This window comes from Rhagoletis pomonella, unplaced genomic scaffold, assembly GCF_013731165.1.
Source record: "Rhagoletis pomonella isolate Grant_MI unplaced genomic scaffold, Rhpom_1.0 Rhpom_scaffold_00003, whole genome shotgun sequence".
Classification (NCBI taxonomy): domain Eukaryota; kingdom Metazoa; phylum Arthropoda; class Insecta; order Diptera; family Tephritidae; genus Rhagoletis; species Rhagoletis pomonella.
In genome coordinates this window covers 2,961,322-2,978,905 of record NW_023458557.1, presented here as the reverse complement: position 1 = coordinate 2,978,905, position 17,584 = coordinate 2,961,322, and the positions used below count along the sequence as shown (strand labels likewise).

The 17,584-nt window shown below is 36.2% G+C and overlaps 1 protein-coding gene across 1 annotated transcript in view; it reads right to left on the bottom strand.

Moving 5' to 3' along the window:
* LOC118734991 overlaps positions 1-17,584 on the bottom strand; it is a gene marked incomplete in the record, with an annotated part of 783,173 nt that overhangs the window by 600,125 nt on the left and 165,464 nt on the right. Inside the window, 1 exon segment of the mRNA XM_036464584.1 lies at positions 15,770-15,968.

The following is a 17,584-nucleotide window of genomic DNA, read 5'->3' as shown; positions in this document are numbered from 1 at the left end:
TTAATATCAAGGTGAAATGGTGCCCACAATACCCGATCTTACTCTATACTTTTTCAGCTATGGCTATATTGTGTTCACAGCTTAAATACCGCGTTGTTTCCAGGTGGAATTCGCAATTCCATTCTGTACAATGCCTATTGTCGCATAAAAAGAATATAAATGTGCTTTGTGATAAGCTACAAGTGGAAAAGTTCCACGAAAATGATTTTATGTGTTCTGGTATCTATCCTTGTTGCAACCCATTTCAAATGCAATAGATTTTTTGCAACAAGATAGTGGAATGATCTACGGATTCCTTCTTCCCACATTAGCGACTCTAAGAACAAAATATCACAAAATGCAAACAAAAAGCACATTAAAGCACTTCACCAACATAGTTGTTTTTTTGGAGCAATCTTTGAAAAAGAGATTTAAAAATTATTACGATTTTAAAAATGAAGACGACGCAATTGTGGGTGCGGTACTCTGTCCAGATATCAAATTGAAGTGGGTCAAATGTTTAAATCCGATGTTTGATACAGACAAAGTAAAGGAAATTAAAGATTTTGTAAAAACTCTTTTATCAGAAGAATTCGATGAAATTATTTGCTCTAGCCAAAGCACAGCACCATTCGAGGCCGGATGTAATGATTTATTTGAATTTTCTTTCGATGGTAAAACGAGTAACATATTTAAAAATTTTTTATATCCGTAAAAAAATTTTAAATTTACTTTCAAGATGATCCGATGCATCAGAGTATGAATACTTCTACGTCAGTTGAGGAAGAATTTCTCTCATACATGGTAGACAAATCTAAATCGAATTCCATGCTGAACTGATACCCCAGCATTAAAAAAGCGTACATTAAGTATAATTCAGCCTTGCCATCTTCAGCTGCAGTGGAGCGGCTTTGTTCGTTTGCTTCATTGCTAAATACTCTTCGACGTGGAAGTCTTTCTGACACAATTTTGAAAAATTGTTGTTACTCAAAGTAAATCACAGAGTTTGTATTAGTCCTTAAGTACTTTATTATATATTTAATTTTTAAGAAAATAAATTAAGTACGCCTTGGAAGCAAATCAAAAACAACTTAAAAATACATTGACAATTTCATCACGTTATGTTTATAAATACGTAACTCGTTAATTTTTGCGAGTGAAATTTCTATTACTTGTATGTAATTATAAGTAATTTGCAATTTTTGGTTTATATGTATTTGGGAGTTTTCGCAGCTTGCAGTATTTATGTTTATGTCACATAATTAATTTTTTGGTTTTTTGTATGTATATATCGCACACCGTCATTAAAAGAGTCACAACTTAAAATTTGGCATTTTTGAGATTATGCGCTAAAAATGTACACAGAGCTTTTATTTACCTTTCAGCAAAAGATGGAGCAGATTTTATTTATAATTCGTTAAAAAAACCATATGATTATCATGTGCTAAGAAATAGTTTTTCGCATTTTCTGAGAAACGTATCATTTTGAGTTGCGACTCTTTTGAAGACGGTGTGCGATATGTAATAACTATGATAATGCTGCCTAATAATTGAGTTATAATTTATTTTTGTCAACCTTTTAATTTTTATTAATAAATGACTGCTTTAAATAATCGTTATTCACCGATAACTGCAAAATGACTGACCAGTCGTCACTGAAAGGCTGCAGTTAAAAATTGCTAGTCAATCAATGTGAGTGCAATGATTTTCAGTCACGTTGATTGCATTACTTAACACCAATGATATGAGTACCTAGTTAGCGATATTTATTAAATCTGACAAATTTTAAAGTAAAACATTATTTAAATTGCATTTACAAAAGCATATGATTGAGGAACGTATACAACACAAATAACAATGTAAATACCAGGTACTTTTGAAAGTAGTGAGTAATAAAAAAAGCATTAAACAAAAATATACAAAAACAAATTCTGTAAACATGCTTATTCTACTCTATAAAGAAATTGCGATTTTTTTTTTAATTTTTTCGCAATTTACTCCAACTTTTGAGGGTGTACGAGTCAAGCGGATACACATACACATACAACAGATATACATGTTAGTAGGTGGGTCTGGTTTAAAGCACACACCCCTTAAAATGTTTTCATAAGAGGAGCAAATGTTTTCGTAAGAGCAGCAAAGCATTCAAAGAGGAGTCTTCCAATCTTGACCTGAAGTTATTACATACAAAACCTACTGATGAAAAGCATATTTCGGCCTCAACACATTTAGGCTGAACTGTCAAGAGAGTCATAAGCCATTTGAAGATAAGGACCCCTATCTCCTCCATGGATCTCGCGTAAATCGCTCCACATCGAGTAAATTGTGGATCTCCATGGATCCATTACAAAATATTTGAACTTCTTCTACCAGCACGTCGGCCAAATTGTAAGCTTTTCTATTTGAGGAAATTTTTCCTTAAAACTCTCTGTTTGGTTTACATTAGCGAAGCTATGAGTAAATTAATTTAAATATTCTTCAAAAATGGCTCAGACAGCAATTTAAAAGTAAAGTTTCAAGCTTTACTTTTTACTAGCTCTGCAAATTAGACTTTTGTGCGAAAACATTGTACTTTGGCTGCGTTGGACAGTTTGTTTCGCCAAAAATCTCACTCATGTGCATCGAAAAGTGACCGCCGAGGAATACTTCAGTCGGTATTAAGGCAAAATAGCAAAATTTGCAAACATACAAATGTGAGATAAATTTTTTAGTCACGTGATAATGGACTATATAGCCGACATAGTCAGTCAAAATTCGGTACAGTTTCAGAGTGCATCACGCAATCAAAAGCACCGTTATCCGTTATAGTCCATCCACATCATCCAAAGCACCGTTAGCTGTTATATTCGTTGAAGCGCCGATCAGTCGACGCAGTGGGCAAACGCAGCAGAGTTTGCAGCGAATCATCAAGTGAAGCGGGACTTAATGCGCAGTCGTTGGGCTTCTGGCCGAAGCAGCGTGCAGTCGTAGGCTTCTATGTGAAGCAGTAATTACTTAAGCAGCGTACAATAAGGAAAGCAGCGAAGTAGACTAGTTTAGCGCAGCAGCACATCAGCAGTCGCCGAGCAAAGCAGAAGTCAGCGCAGTAGCGGGTTGAACAGCGGCGTAAGAGTGAAGCGGCGAATACGCAAAAGCAAAGCTGCAGGAGGAAAAGGCAAAACGGAAAAATTGTGTTTGCAGTATAAAAGGTATGAGATTTTGATTTATTGGAGTTGATGCGAACTACCTAATGGTCATTAGAGAAGAAGTAGAACCAGGGACCGTAACGGTTATCACTTTTTAATCGTTATTAACTGAGTTTCATTTTTGCTCGGAAAATAATCGTTACGTTTTAAGTTTTATTTTTTGCTCGGAAAATAATGGTTACGTCTTAAGTTTTATTTTTTGCTCGGAAAATAATGGTTACGTTTTAAGTTTAATTTTTTGCTCGGAAAATAATGGTTACGTTTCAAGTTTTATTTTTTGCTCCGAAAATAATGGTTAGGTTTTAAGTTTTATTTTTTGCTCGGAAAATAATCGTTACGTTTTAAGTTTTATTTTTTGCTCGGAAAATAATCGTTATTTCTTGAGTTTTATTTTTTGCTCAGAAAATAAAACTTAATTTTTGCGTATGCGTATGCGCTTTTTGCACTTTTTCTTTAGAAATGTGGTTCTCTTTGTTTCTGCCCTGGTATCTGTATTTTCATTACCCACTCTACAGTGGCGTTAAAGGTTCAATGCAGCCGCCCCCTGTCTATTCACGCATGCGCATACGCATACGCAAAAATTAAGTTTTATTTTCTGAGCAAAAAATAAAACTCAAGAAATAACGATTATTTTCCGAGCAAAAAATAAAACTTAAAACGTAATCATTATTTTCAGAGCAAAAAATAAAACGTAAAACGTAACGATTATTTTCCGAGCAAAAAATAAAACTTAAAACGTAACCATTGTTTTCCGAGCAAAAAATAAAACTTAAAACGTAACGATTATTTTCCGAGCAAAAAATAAAACTCAAAACATAACGATTATTTTCTGAGTAAAAAATAAAACTCAAAATATAATGATTAAACTTGATTTTTATAAGTAAAAATTAAAAAATAAATATCAGTGCCGCTGAAGGTACTCCGAGTAATAAGAAATATATTGGTTTACTCCTTATGCACGTAGCATTTCTCTTTCCGCATGATTTTTTGAGTTGAAATTTCAAAGGATAATCGTTATTTGCGGTCCCTGAGTAGAACTAATACCCGCTAAGAAATTTATGCGGAAAAATACTTTGAGTACGAGTACCAGATGAGCGTATGTTGTAAATTTTATTTTGTTAGTTGTAATCCTTAGTTGCTCTGTTTGTATGCGAAATGTATAACATAAGAAAAGTATTTCCCAGTAAGAAACTTTGATTTCAAGAATAAGAAAAAGAAAACAGAGTGAACTATTGTCAAACATACATAAATAGAAACGTGTGACCAATAAGAAATTTGTAGTAGTTATCCTATATCCATAAATAAGTAAATTGACTCCATTCACTTTATTTGTTTTTAAATACCGATATCATTAAATATCACAAAAATTTGCATTTTTCGAATAAATTCTAATATTTTATTTTGTAAACCATGGACCGCAATGAAATTTTCAGTTTGACTGTGGGCGGGCGATTTGGGACTTTCGACAACCGGATGGAAACCGACATTACAGGACAGACTGCTGAAGCACTTCGGCCTGAACGTGAGCGACGGCGATTCGACAGATGGCGATCATGCCACAAGTATTCAAAGCGTACGTGAGGTTAGGGTCGAGAAGTCTAATTTTACTCTCCGGTATGTCGTGTACTCCATGACTTCCTTTAGTGGCATAGGCCGTATTAGCTTCGAACAATGGCTCGAGGATTTTGAGCGTAATGCGACAGCGGTACAGTGGAATGGCCTCCAAAAATTAATTTAGGCGAAGCAGTTATTAAAGGGTGGGGCCAAGATTTTCATACGTAGCCAAAGCAATATGAACAGTTGGAGCTCATTAAAGCTGGCACTGCGAAAGGAGTTCGGGACAACCGTACTTTATTGAAGGCATACCCGATTCTAGGTCAAACAAGAGTAACTTGTACCAGTCACGAATCATTGCAGACCTCAAAGTACAAATTAAGGTGTACGAACGGATTCGATCCAGCCAGTCATCATTTGCGAGCTCGAGCAACGCAAAGCCGTCGTTAAACAAAGCTTTGCAGAGCTCAAGGACGACTTTTTCATTTATGGTGACTCTTCACATTTCGCGAGGAACTGCCCACGGAATCGCACGTCATGTTTCAACTGCGGTAAGGAGGGCCATCGAGCGGCCGATTATAAACAGAACGTAAAGCCGGAGGAGCATAGCATGAACACCATTACCAATGAAGGACGATCCACCAAGTCAACAGTAGGAAGTAGCTTAACCTTTAAGGACATCAATTTCAATGGTATAACCGTTTCGGCGTTGATTGACACTGACTGCGATATATGTTTGACGCGTTATGACAACTTATGATGCTGAAGTTGGACGTGGACCTAAGCAACGAGCGGCGTCGATTGGTCGGCATAGGAACGAGCGAGCTCACGACCTGGGCAGTTTCATAATACAGATTGTGATTGATAACAGCACACTAGAGATCACCTTTCACGTAGTCAAGGAAAGGTGCATCAAGTACGCGCTTGTGATTGGAAACGATGTATTGAAACAAGTGACCTGATCGTAACGGAAGAACCGGACAACGAACATGCACTTGGTGAACAGGCAGAGTCAAGCTCGCGCGTTGGTGTGGCACAGCTTGGAGCAGTAGGTGGCAACCCGAGTAAGGGCGCACATGATGGTTCAAGGAAACGAGAAGAGAAGACCAAGAAGAATTGTGAGCACATCTCAGTACGAAGGCCACGATCTGTAAGATACGATGAGAGCGTGGGCGCTGTCGTAGTCAGTAGACCGAGAGGGTACAGGATGTCCCAGGAGAAGATGAGGCCGAACCATGATAGTTTGACTTGAGCAAGGTGGTTTGTGAAGAGCCGGAAGTTGAGGACTTGAACAGAGTGGTCGAACTATCGGAAGAATTTAGAGACTTATATCTCGCTGAAGCGGTAGATGAATCGCCTGCGGAAGAAGTCGATATTTTGCATCTAAGTAGGGAACACGCAGCTGAGGTTGGTGGTATGATAACAAAATACAAGCCAACGAGGAGTATCGAATCGCCAGTAAAGATGAAAATTCTATATCTATATCTATATGAGAGGTCAAGGCGAATTTCATACGCAGACAGACTAATAGTAGCCGAGCGAGTGAAGCAATGGCTGAAGGATCGCATTATCCAACCTAGCACTTCTGAGTATGCGTCTCCGGTGGTATTTGTTTCGAAGAAGGATGGAGGTAAACGTCTTTGCTGCGATTATCGCCGACTAAACGCAAAGATAGTGCGCGATAACTTCCCGATGTCGATAATGGACGACGTACTTGAACGTTTGCACGGCGCTCAGGTATTCACTACACTGGATTTAAAGAATGAATTTTTCCAGTTCCGGTAGAGCCCAGTTCCAGGAAATACGCCGCATTCGTAACATACAACGGGCAGTACGAATTCCGATACGCACCGTTTGGCATTAAGGATTATATCGAAGGCATGGCAAAGTTGGGGCGAGTCCTGCGAAAGGCTGCAGCGTATGGTTTGCAGATCAAATGGAGCAAATGTCAATTTCTAATGGGTAAAGTCGATTTTTTGCGATACATCATTCCACCCCGTGCAGTACATGAGTCGCCAGACTAAACCCCCGGAAGAGAAGTACCACTCGTATGAACTCCAGGTAGTCGCTATAATAGAGGCTTTAAAAAAATTGAGAGTTTACTTAATGGCGATCAAGTTTGAAATCATAACGGACTGTAATGCATTCGCTATGACCATGAAAAAGCGAGACGTTCCGTTAAGAGTATTCCGCTGGGCGATGTTTTTGCAAGAGTTCGATTATGAGATCGAGCACCGGCGTGGAACGAAGATGCGGCATGTCGTGCCTCATGCTGGAGGACTCCCTTGTTCATCGACTGAAGCAGGCGCAGCAACATGATAATTGGATCTGAGCTGTATGCAAGGTTATGGAGAAAGACAGCTACGATGATTTCTATATGAAGTAGGATATGTTGCACAAGGATCCCACCAAGCAGTTGATTGTCGTTCCGTCATTAATGGAGAAGGAGATCATCCGAACAGCACACAAGCAAGGCCATTTTTCCATCAAGAGAACTCAAGAGTCTATAGAAAAGTCATTTTACATCCCGTCGTTACACTCAAAAGTATCAAAGGTTGTCAGAAGCTGCGTACAGTGCATCATCCACGAGTCAAAGACAGCAAAAAGGATGGCTTCTTAAACCCCATCGACAAATAAAGTAAACCACTAAGAGCACTCCACCTCGATCATGTCGGGCCGTTAGAATCAACCAAGAAGGCATACAACTACATTCTTGTAGTTGTGGACGCGTTCTCCAAATTCGTGTGGCTGTATCCAACGAAAACAACTGATGAAGAAGCGGTGTCGATTGCATGAGGAGGCAGGCAGCGCTATTTGGAAATCCACGACGCGCCATTACTGACAGAGGCGCTGCTTTTACTTCCAGCGGCTTCAAGGAGTACTGCGAAAATGAGGAAATCTAACATTTGCTAATAGCGATGGGTGTTCCGAGAGGAAATGGGCAGGTAGAACGCATGCATCGGATCATCATACCCATGATATCCAAGCTATGTTGCGAGAACCCCAAGAAGGGTATATGAACGTGGACCGAGTATAGCAGTTAGTGAATAGCACACCACCAAGAAGCACCAAGCAGTCTCCATTCAAGATCCTTACAGGATTGGAAATGCGGAACAAAGGGGTGCCTCAATTGCAAGAGCTGCTGGAATATGTAGCCGTAGATGAACTCGATGCCGAAAGAGAAGCGATGCGTCAGGAAGTGCAGGACAATATTGCTGTTATACAACCAGGACTTCTAACGAGCGGCGGAGGTCAATTACGAGATCAACGACCTAGTCGCCATCAAAAGGACGCAATACGGAGCCGCACTAAAGATAAAGGGAAAACTCATCGGGCCCTACAAGGTAACAAAGAATATGGAGCGTGGTCGGTACGAGGTTGCCAAGGTCGGGGAGCAAGAAGGACCCCGACGCACTATAACAATTGCTGAATTCATGAAGACGTAGAATCCCGTATTTGATGCCGAATAAATGCGCAGGATGGCCGAATGTGGGATCGGACTGATGGACGAACACAAAATGCCGCTAAGCAACCCTGACGAATGACTTACAGATACAACACTGTTCAACGAACAAGACAATACTGAAAACGACCGATTGACAAAAGGAGGAGGATGCAAAGAAACGAACGAAGCAAATCTCGCTTGCAAGTATACGGCAACAAGAAACGGACGGACTTGTAAAATCATTGTATCGTGTAATAAATTTAAGAATGCCATGACGCAGTGAATAAATGTACATTTGTTAAACACAACTCGTTGCGTGTAATTATTTGTTTAACTAAAGGCAGCCCCATGTATATATATATATATTAGACTGTATCATATAAAATGAATGTTTTGTTTCTTTCGGTCCCACATCAAAATTTCGTTGTTGGTTACAAAAAAATAATGGCGACAAAATTTCAGCCCTTCATCTTCATTTTTCAGTTAGCGCTCGCAAAAATAAGATTTTTCAATGAAGAAAATGATGTTCCGCAACTTTTTTATAAAAAATTAAATATAACAAATAAAAGAAAAACTTAAAGCAGTTTTGTAGGGAATTAAATTTTCTACAAAGGCAGGCGTACATCATATTTAAAAAACAAACTTTGTGTTTTTACAGGTAAGAAAAGTGAATTTTTTTCTTAAATTTGTATTTTGATTTACTTTTAAAAACAAAGCAAACAACTTTTTGAAAAGCAAAACTTATATAGTTAATTACATTATGAAATTTTATGATTTAAGCAAACTAGTTTTCATACTTTCATTGACACCAATATCATATTGGAAAAGATAAACATGAACTCACTTACTAAGAAAAACACGCGTTGTAAGAATAAAATTTTTTTATTTGATTACCGTTTAAAAATGTTCGTATTTAAATCAAGTAAAAAATGTTAACGAAAAGGATTTTTCCATTATACATACACTACGTATAATGGAAATATTAAATTCAAATACGCCCGTATTAAAACGAAGCATTTTTCACTGCACGGATGGCATTTTACACGTCTCGGATGCTTTTCATATCCCTGGAAAAAATTGTGCGACTAATCTCTAAAGCGAGTATTCCGAGATTACTCTCAATCGGGTACAATTGGGCATTAATTAGTCCCAACTAGTCTCATACGGGTACTATTGGAGGTCAATTAGTCTCGACTCATCCCTAATGGGTATAATTGGAGATCAATTAGTCCCCAACTCATCTCTAACGGGTACTATTAACGATTTAATGATATGTACGCACTTAGTCAAAGAAATTTCACGTGCGGCGTTGGCACACAGAGAGAGTATTCGCCTAACAAAACTAAGCTCCCCGGTTCGAATTTCAGCTGGTGCAAATATTTATTTTTATTTTTTAAAATTTACTAGTCGCTTTTTATACCCGTTCGGGTATAAAGGTGAACAATTAGTCTCTTCATAGGACATGCTCGAACAAAAGCCATCAGTTCATTCCATATAAAGAGATCAAAAGTGGTATTAGTCGCATGCTCCTTTGCGATTGCTCCCGGAGTCATCCCGGATTAGTCCCATTTTTTGCAGGGATGTGATTAAGAAAGTATATGTATGTATACAAAGCATACACAGCGGTGACAACACATACACACATACATGGTATGACATAACCCTACAGGAAATGTATCTAACTTTAAGCTGATTAGGAAGGAGCTATAAGTCACTTATTATCTGTGAAAGCTAACTATATTTGTATGGCGATGGCCGCGAAATAGTCAAGGGTGGTTACCTCTGCATTTGATGTAATTAACTTGTAACTAACTACTTCTGGGCATAACATATCAATAGGAAAAATAAAATTTTTATTTTTTTATTTACTTTATTTATTTTATCACATTTAATGTTTGTGTACATATTCTGCTGTATGTGGTCCCATATTCGAACTCCGTCAGACATAACTTCAAAATTATAATATGAAATTTCGATCTTCCTTTTATTTCTCCTCAACTCGAAAAAGAATTTGCGAAGTGCAGCATATTTAAATCGAAACGCGTTTAAAGAAAACAATCTGGAGCTTTACTCCTGCATAACTTGTCCACTTTTTTCAAGTTAGCTTTTTGTAGCTAACTACAAGTTATATATTTTACAGAAATCCCGGAAAAAGCTAACTACAAGTAGGTTATTTTTTATCAATTGGTAATTTTTTTCTGCAGGGAATGCACTAATCGCGCGCTGTGATGTTGATTCAAACTCTGCATTTGAAAATACATCTACATGTATGGCTGTAGCTGAGTGTGCAAAGACGCTTGATACAATCGGTTGCTGGCAAGAGGGGGTCCGGGTTCAGTTACCATCAGACGGAACATGAAACTTATTTTTTTTTCTTCTTAATTATAATTTCGTATAACGAAAAAGCATCTGTGCACTTCACATCAACATATTTTATAACGCACAAACTCAAATTTAAAACGACTTGGGTTGGTGCTCTTTCATATGCGTATTTTTTCAATTTAGCACGTTTTTTTTAATTCTAAAATTTTTTTCCCTCTGTGTAGAAGAACAATCAAGATAAAAATAAAAAAATGTCTATTATATTTAATTTTTAACTTTTTTTGGCTTAAAAATTTCTAAAAATACTCATCAATATAATATTGCTAAGATAGTCATTTCACATATTCTGAAAGTCTGGATTGTATATAGAAAAGTAATTTCTCAGTTTTCCCTGCTTTGCAGTTTTAAGCGTTTTGTTTTCTTAAAGTGAAACTTCAGTTTTACAGTTTTAAGCGTTTTGTTTTCTTAAAGTGAAACTTCTTTAGCGGCGGTTGGTTGGTTGGGAGTAAATTGGCAAATTCTGCGGAAATTGCTCACGGAAATGGTGCAACGGAAATGATTCAATGGAAATGATGCAACGGAAATGGTGCAACGGAAATGGTTGGGGCTGAAACAAGTGCTTCTTGTGTATATGCAACGGAAATGATGCAACGAAAGTGATGCAACGGAAATGGTGCAACGGAAATGGTTGGGGCTGAAACAAGTGCTTCGTGTGTGTATGCATATGGTATTAATTTAACAAAAATTTGCTAATAAAAGGTTAAAGAATAACACTTAGAAAAAGACCAATACAACAATGAAAGTAAAGGTGACTACGTACATAAATGAAGGAAAGGATAAAGGCAAAGGTAAAAATAAAAACAAAAACAAAGATGCGTAAAGATAAAGGCAAAAATGAAGACCAATGTAAATTTAAACACTTTACTTATATATATAAAGGCAAAGGTGAAGGGAAATATGTAGCTGAAAAAATTATGAACATAAAAGTAAAGACAAAGAGGAGGATGAGGATACCGATAAAAGCAAAGATGAAGATAGGGGAAGAAAGATTAAAATAGAGGTAATTAAAGAGGAAAGTATACAGAGAGAGACACAGAGACTCAATCTGGGAACTATTTTGGGATTTTAGAGATTTTCGGGATTCTCAAGACATACCGATAATAAATCGATATTTCTATCGGTTTTTTATTGATATTTACCGATTTTGTTATCGGCATTCATCGATTTTGTAATCGATAATTATCGATTTTTTTTATCGATTTTGTTATCGATATTTGTCGACTTTTTTAGCGATACTTATCAATTTTTTAGCGATTTTGTTATCGATATATATCGATTTAGTTATCGATTTTGTTATCGATATCTATTGATTTTGTTATCGATATTTATCGATTTTGTTATCGACATTTATCGATTTTTTATCGATAATTGTCGATTTCGTTATCGACATTTATCGATTTTGTTATCGATATTTATCGATTTTGTTATCGATATTTTTATCGATTTTCTAGTCGATTTAGCTACCAATGGTATTATCGATGTTGCTATTGAAATAAATAGATAAATGAGATAAAAATGAAGATAATGGAAAAACCGAATAACATGAATGTTATTAAAACGAACAGTGGTAGAGGTAGAAAAAAAGCGAAAAAATATAAACTTAAGCAAAAGCAGATGTGTGTATGTATAGATAGATAAGTAACGTAAGTTTCACTTCTACAGTGTGGCCCAGGCGCACTTACTTTTTTTTTATAACAAGTTGGTGGACGCATAGCCGCATTTAAATCAATTAATTTGAATGTTTATGTTTACCAAAAAGTGTTAATCTTACCAAAAATGCGGCTGCTGGGTGCACTTTGGTGCAAATGAACAAACATTGTTTAAAAACATTGTTCCAAATGTTTCCACTTTTCCTTCATGTTCCTTCCATGTTGTTCTTTTATATTAAGATGCACCCTAGTGGCTAGGGCTGCCAGATATCTCTGTTGCCAAACCGGGACACTTTAGGGAGGGCCTCTCACTACCTTCTCTTTCATTTCGACGTGCGAAAAGATGTAGTGAAATTTTATTTTGACAGACAAAAACAAAAACATAAAAACATGAGATCATGAGATCATTACAACGTACGCCAACAAAACAAAACAACTTATCACAACTAAAGCACAGAGAATTTTTCACAATGCATGAACCTTTTTTTATTCTTTATAAAAATACAGTTTATACTAAATATATGAAAAAACATTAAAAAAATGTTAAACTATGTGCTAAACTCGGCAAAATTCAATAAATTTGCATACAAATTTGCAACATTCTAATCAGACTTTTTATACAAATTTTTAAAATGAAGTTTTGCAGCCCTTTAAATTTTAGTTGATTTTTGGTATTGTTTTTACTGAGAGTTTCTTCCATACAAACTATGATCGATAATTCTTTTTATATGAAGGACACTGTCAGCAAAAAAAATGCTAAAAATCAACGAAATTTGCTGGCAACTTCAGACTTGCACTTTATTAATTGGCCCAAAAGCTACATTTTCAAAATTTTTCTAAAAGATCTGATTAGAAATTGTGATCTGATGAAAGAGCCTCCGAGACAATAATTTTGTACGGCACTGTACTCTAGGTTTCATGAAAGAAAAAATCTTAAGTACAAGATAACATAAAAATATCAGTCAAATTTTTCGCTGCTGTAAACTTGTTTCAAAACTTCTGTCTTTTCCTTAATATAATTGTAAAACTCTGTGCACGTCATTTTGAACGTATTTAGGTACATATACGAATCATCAACTATTGCTTGTGCAAAGTTCAACTATTTTCGAAATGTGACTATTTCACAAATTAAACCGGTGCACTGAGAGAAAGAAGTTTAGAATTAAAAAAGCGTGCTAAATTTAAAAAAATACGCATATGAAAGAGCGCCAACCCAACTCGTAATACATTTAAGTATTTTAGTATTTAGTATAGAAATATTCACTTCAAATACGCCCATATTAAAATGAATCGATTTGCAATTACTGATTGCTTTTTCATAATTAAGTTAAAAAAACCCTCTGGAAATTAGCAAATTGTGTCAAGCATCTTCGCGCACTCAGCTACAGCAAGACATGTAAATGTGCATTTAAATGTTGAGTTTGAATCAACACCACGCGTGCGTGTTATGAAAGTATTATTTTTAAATACGAACATTTTTAAACGATAATCAAATAGAAAATATTCATGTTTGCTATGCGTTATTTCCCTCAGTGAATTCATAACATTTTTCGGAATATTACAATGCGTTTTTTTCGCTTAGTGTAGTGATTTTTGAACTTTTATTCAAATTTGTGCAATCAAATGAAAAACCGGGACACTAAAACGAAACCCGGGACATTTTAAGGTTGGACCGGGACACTGGGACAAATAGTCTAAAACCGGGACATGTCCGGGAAAAACGGGACGTCTGGCAGCCCTACTAGTGGCCCTTTTTGTTAAAAATAAATTGCAAATTCAGATCCTTAGGTCACCAAGATCCCAAAAAATGTCTTTTGATTGTATAAATAAATATTTGCATTTTAATCACTTTTAATTGATTTAAATGCGGCTCTGCGACAACCAACTTCAAATAAAAAAAAAATCACCAAGCAGGGAAATATGAGAAATAACTTTTCTATATACAATCCAGACTTTCAGAAAAACTTGGTTTCATCAATTCCCCAGCCGACCGCGGGACAGTGTGATTAATCACAATACAACCTCAAATTTTAAGGGCAGTATACAGGTCTCAAGAAAACGGTCAATAAAAAATTTGCCATTATTTCGTGTGTATTTCCAAGGAATTTTGGCATTTGATACTTCACAGCCTGTTGCTTCACTCTTTCGTTAAGAAATAATGGAACGGCCATATATTTCTGTTGCAAACATGGGTTGCCTTGTGCTCCTTTTTCAGAAAAAAAAACTTTAGAAAACCGTAGTAGAAAGCATAGCAAATTTCTTAAGAACTGCGTACTGCCTCAAGGAAATTTGACTCAAGAAAGTTTCTAAGCCACTTTTTGTACGTCATTTTGTATGGAGTTTTTGCTTTTCTTTAAAGCTGCGTACTGGCCTTTATAACAGCGTTGCCACTAACAATGGAATATAAAATAGATAGGGCATAAAATTTATTTTTTATTTGCGTTAAAAATTCGTTTAAAAGCAATCTTTACAAAAACATTACGATGGAACAAATGTCCCACCATGTCCCCACGTATTATACATACATAATTTTTAGATAGGTGGCAACCCCACTCAAACAAAAAATTAAAAATTATTTCACATGCAGAGACCATATCATTTTACTTTGTACCTCAGTTTTTAGTCCAACAAACGGTTAAGATCTTATAATTAAAAATAAATACAAAATTGGCAATCCTACTCAAAAAGTAATACATTATAGAACATCTAAAAGCCGAGCCTTTTTATTTGACACCTCATTCTTTTAATCCAACGAACATTGCGGATCTTATAATTTGTATGCAGGTGGCAACCCCTTAGGTATTTAAAGTACTAAAGATAATATTTCAATCGATACCGATTATACTTAAAAAAATCTCGTCTAATCCGTTCAGTAGTTTTTGAGATTAGCGTGATCAAATTATCTCCACTTTGCTTTGTATTATGTATAGAATATATTAATTTTTAAATAGGTGTCAACGCTATTCAAAAAATTAAAGCTATTGTACATGCGAAGTCCATGCTCTTCCATCTGGTGGCCCACTTTGTAATTCAACGAACGACGAAGATCGTGTAACATTTTAATAGGTGGCAACCCGACTCATAAAAATAATACATTATTGCACATTCAGGCTAAGTTTTTTAGTAATTTTATTAACAAGTGGCAACCCTACTCCAAAAACTAAAACGCTAATGCTTATCTAGAGGCCAATGCCTTGCATTTGACACCTAATTTTTTGTAATCTAATGAACGGTGCGGTTCTTATAGTTTTTTAGAAGGTGGTAACCGTATTAAAATTCTAAATAAAAAATGTCGCTTTCCTATCGATGCAGAGTATACTAGAGAAAATCTCGTCAAAATCCGTTCAGTAGTTTCGAGCGCGTACAAAGAATCTCGACTTTCCTTTATACTATGTGTAGATAGAAGATGGTACATTTCTAAAAATCTGCACCTGAAAAACCCGAAAGTAGGTGTTATGAAACCACACTCATGTGCATGCATATATATGTATGTTAAGAGACAATATCGGTGCTTTGCCCCTTTCCTAAAATTTGTATTTTAGAAATACCTACATATTTGTAACACTTTCACTTACCTATTAACGAAGGTCCTATAAGCCGCAATTCCACTGTTTTGAAGCCCTTCTCTCCGGTGCCGACAAATGCTATCACCAAACCCAAGGCAATTGTACCAAGGCCAACATATAGAAAAGTGTTCGCGAAAGTACTAGGTCCCCGCAATACACCTAAGAGATCTTCGTCTTCAGATGAGCCACCTAGAGATGCATCTTGAATCTGTGTAAAAATATATTTCAAATTATATTATTTTGAATGTATTGATTGCAATTCATGCATTAAATGGGTTTAAAACTTAATTATAAAAGAGGGTTAAAAAACTTGTAATACAATTAAGCAAATTAGAAGATAACAAGTAAGAAAGTCTAAGTTCGGGCGGAGCCGAACATTAAATACCCGGCGCAAGTATTAAATATGTTTTTTCACCTTTCCGAAACCTTCCGCTAGATGGTAAGCCGGGGTGTATCAATTTTGAGTAAATTAGCGTCCTTCAATTTCGAAATATTGAAGTTTCAAGCATTTCTGAAATTTACCGTTATATGAGAAGCGGCCGTTATTTTAGTCCGATTTCAATAATTTTCAACGTTTTCTTATATGTGGCAAGCACAATAACCACACCGAGTTTGGTACAAATTGGTAGAACGGTTACCGATATACATATATGTGATCATAAGTGGGCGGTGCTATGCCCATTTTCCAAAATTTTACCATAAACGTATTTCTTGGTAAAGAATTGTTGCAAGTATCAATTTTGAATAATTTAGCTTCAATATTTACTGATTTATCGAAGATTTTGTATTTCTCTAAATTACCGTTATATGGGATGTGGGCGTGGTTATTGTCCGATTTTAAAAAGTTTCGGCGATTTTTTATGCTGTACCAGGGCCAACAACTGTGCCAAGTTTGGAAGAAATTGGTGCAGCGGTTACCAAGATATACACATGTAACCATAAGTGGGCGTGGCTACGCCCATTTTCCAAAAATTTATAATATTCTTATTTTTCGTCGAAAAATTATTGTAAATATCAATTTTGAGCGAATTATCTCCAGTAGTTACTAAAATATCGCAGTTTTCGTATTTCTGAAAATTACCGTTATATGGGAAGTAGGCGTGGTTATTGAGCGATTTTAAAAATTTTCGGCCGTTTAGTATGTTGTGCGAAGGCCAACAACTGGGCCAAGTTTGGAAGAAATTGGTGCAGTGGTTACCAAGATATACACATATAACCATAAGTGGGCGTGGCTACGCCCATTTTCCAAAAATTTATAATATTCTTATTTTTCGTCTAAAACTTATTATAAATATCAATTTTGAGTGAATTATCTTTAGTAGTTACTAAAATATCGCAGTTTTCGTATTTCTGGAAATTACCGTTATATGGGAAGTGGGCGTGGTTAAAGTCCGATTTCGCCCATTTTCAATACCAACCTACCTTGGATTAAGGGAAACCTACATACCAAATTTCGTTAAGATATCTCAATTTTTGCTCGAGTTATCGTGTACACGGACAGACGGACAGACGGACAGACGGACAGACGGACAGACGGACAGACGGACAGACGGACGGACAGACAGACATGGCTTAATCGATTTCTTTTTTCATCCTGATCATTTATGTATACATTTGTCTATATCTATCTCGATTCGTTTTGGCTGTTACAAACAACCGTTATGTGAACAAAATTAATATACCCTTGTGCACAAGTGCGCTCGGGTATAAAAATAGGCGAGAGAGGCGTGAGAGGTACTCATGAAATTTGATGAGTAAACATATGCGTACGGCAAAGCATAAAAGCTCAGTTAGTCTAGACTTAACTTAATTTAACTTACCGTA